We start from the raw sequence: 3,616 nt of genomic DNA, 5'->3' as shown, positions 1-3,616 counted from the left end.
ATCTGCCGCTCCAGACACCGCCGCCACCTACATTATATTTATGAACCCCTAATCTGCTGCCCCCAACATCGCCGACACCTACATTATATTTATTAACCCCTAATCTGCCGCCCCCAATGTCGCCGCAACCTACCTACACTTATTAAAACCTAATCTGCCGCACCCAACGTCACCGACACTATAATAAACATATTAACCCCTAAACCGCTGCACTCCCGCCTCACAAACATTAGTTAAATATTATTAACCCCTAATCTGCCGTCCCTAACATCGCCGCAACCTACCTACATTTATTAACCCCTAATCTGCCGCCCCAACGTCGCCGCCACTATACTAAATGTATTAACCCCTAAACCTAACCCTAACACCCCCTAACTTAAATATAATTTAAATAAATCTAAATAAAAATTACTATAATTAACTCAATTATTCCTATTTAAAACTAAATAAATACTTACCTATTTTTATTTTACAGGCAAGTTTGTATTTATTTTAACTAGGTAGAATAGTTATTAACTATTTAATAACTACCTAGCTAAAATAAATACAAATTTACCTGTAAAATAAAACCTAACCTAAGTTACACTAACACCTAACACTACACTATAATTAAATAAATTAAATTAGCTAAAGTACAAAAAAGCCCCCACTAAATTACAGAAAATAATAAACACATTACAGATATTTAAACTAATTACATCTAATCTAATAGCCCTATTAAAATTAAAAAAAGCCCCCCCAAAATAAACTACTAATAGCCCTTAAAAGCAGGGCCGGCCCTAGCCATTGCGGGGCCCAAGGCAGGATGACAAAATGGGGCCCCCTTTGTCTCCGCCTCAACCCCGCCCAGTCTCCGGCTCCAACCCCTCCCAGTCTCCTCCTCCAACCCCGCCCCCAGTTTTTTAAATGAATTACAAAAAATGGGAGAAAAATAATGTAAAAGGTAATGCACATTTTAAAACAACAAAACAAAGCAAATCCACTAATGTGGAGCACTATAGCATTGTATATACTGCAATAAACTATTTGTACTATTGGAACAACTGTTTATGTATATAATGAAGAATTATGCTGACAATTAGGGACAGTTGGGTTGAACTGGGCCTTATTTTGCATTTTCTTATGATAACAGAAACATTACAGAGACACCAGGGCCGGCTCTAACAAGTGCAGGTTCATAGGCAGAATGAGAGCGCAGTGGCCTCTACCCAGAACAATAAATACTTAAAGAAATGGGGCAACCACACACACACACCCCCACCAACCAACCACACACACCAACCAACAACACACACACACACCCACCCACCAACCAACCACACACACACACTAAAGGGTAATAGAAATATTTGTAAACTTTTGATGTTAATGCTTTATTTAGAATACCAAGGTATGGCAGATACCTGTTGTATTAAGGTTTGATTCATAGCCCCAACCATTATAGAAAGCAGTTAGGTAGTGTACATTGTGCATTTTATATGCAACTGAAAACAAATCTGGAATTACATTTAAACAAAAAGTACCTTAGTTACACCAAGTTACAATGAAAGTAAAGTTTAACTTTGCAGTTACATTCTTTGATGTAGACATTAGACATTGATGTCCAATATCCACATAATCTTACAGATGTTAATACCATGAAAACCCAAAAATGTATAGAAATGGGAAGCAACTGAAATGATGTAAATTGCTTAAGCTTAGTTGCAGGCAGGTACTTACTGTAACTAAGGCAAGCTGGTTAGCTGCAAATTAAATTGTGTATTTACTTTATACAATTTAAAATCCATATATTGAGGTATTGTGACACATGATGGTATGTCAAGCTTTGTTATTGAGCTTTTATTAGTGACACCTCACGTAACATGCACCACACCAATAGGAATCAGCGGTCAAATCATAAATTATATCCCATGCCCCCAGCACCCCTGCAATAAAATGATGCTCCCAGCCCCCCTCTGTAATAAATTATGCCCCAGCAATAAAATGATGCTGCCAGCCCCCCCTGCAATAAAATTATGCACCCAGCAATAAATGATTCCCCCCAGCACCCCTGCAATAAAATTATGCTCCCAGCCCCCCTCTGTAATAAATTATGCCCCTGCAATAAAATGGTGCTCCCAGCCCCCCTGCAATAAAATGGTGCTCCCAGCCCCCCCTGCAATAAAAAGGTGCTCCCAGCCCCCCTGCAATAAAATTATGCTCCCAGGCCCCTTGCAATAAAATGATGCTCCCAGCCCCCTTGCAATAAAATGATGCTCCCAGCCCCCGTACAAAAAAAATGATGCTCCCAGCCCCCCTGCAAAAAAAATGATGCTCCCAGCCCCCCTGCAAAAAAAATGATGCTCCCAGCCCCCCTGCAAAAAAAAATGATGCTCCCAGCCCCCCTCTTTAATAAATTATGCCTCAGCAATAAATGATGCTCCCAGCCCCCCTGCAATAAACTGATGCTCCCAGCCCCCCTGCAATAAAATGATGCTCCCAGCCCCCCTGCAATAAAATGATGCTCCCAGCCCCTCTGCAATAAAATGATGCTCCCAGTCCCCCTCTGTAATAAATTATACCCTGCAATAAAATAATGCTCCCAGCCCCCCTGCAATAAAATGATGCTCCCAGCCCCTCTGCAATAAAATGATGCTCTCAGCCCCCCTCTGTAATAAATTATGCCTCTGTAATAAATTATGCCCCTGCAATAAAATGATGCTCCCAGCCCCCCTGCAATAAAATGATGCTCCCAGCCCCCCTCAGCAATAAAATGATGCTCCCAGCCCCCCTGCAAAAAAAATGATGCTCCCAGCCCCCCTGCAAAAAAAATGATGCTCCCAGCCCCCCTGCAAAAAAAAATGATGCTCCCAGCCCCCCTCTTTAATAAATTATGCCTCAGCAATAAATGATGCTCCCAGCCCCCCTGCAATAAACTGATGCTCCCAGCCCCCCTGCAATAAAATGATGCTCCCAGCCCCCCTGCAATAAAATGATGCTCCCAGCCCCTCTGCAATAAAATGATGCTCCCAGTCCCCCTCTGTAATAAATTATACCCTGCAATAAAATAATGCTCCCAGCCCCCCTGCAATAAAATGATGCTCCCAGCCCCTCTGCAATAAAATGATGCTCTCAGCCCCCCTCTGTAATAAATTATGCCTCTGTAATAAATTATGCCCCTGCAATAAAATGATGCTCCCAGCCCCCCTGCAATAAAATGATGCTCCCAGCCCCCCTCAGCAATAAAATGATGCTCCCAGCCCCTCAGCAATAAAATGATGCTCGAAGCCCCCCTGAGCAATAAAATGATGCTCCCAGCCCCCCCTCAGCAATAAAATGATGCTCCCAGCCCCTCTGTAATAAAATGATGCTCCCAGCAATAAAATGATATCCCAGCAATAAAATGATGCCCTGAGCCCCATGCAATAAAATGATGCCCTGAGCCCCCCTGCAATAAAATGATGCCCATAGCAATAAAATGAAGCCTTCAGGCCAGCCCCCTGCAATAAAATGATGCCCCCTAGCAATAAAATTATTTCCAAAGCACCCCCTGCAATAAAATTATGCCCCCAGCCCTCCTGCAATAAAATTATGCCTCCAGCCATAAATGTTGCCCCCCAGCAATAAAATGATTCTA

The sequence above is a fragment of the Bombina bombina genome, chromosome 2 (genome assembly GCF_027579735.1).
Source record: "Bombina bombina isolate aBomBom1 chromosome 2, aBomBom1.pri, whole genome shotgun sequence".
In the NCBI taxonomy this organism is placed as follows: domain Eukaryota; kingdom Metazoa; phylum Chordata; class Amphibia; order Anura; family Bombinatoridae; genus Bombina; species Bombina bombina.
Note: the sequence above shows the minus strand (reverse complement) of the source record.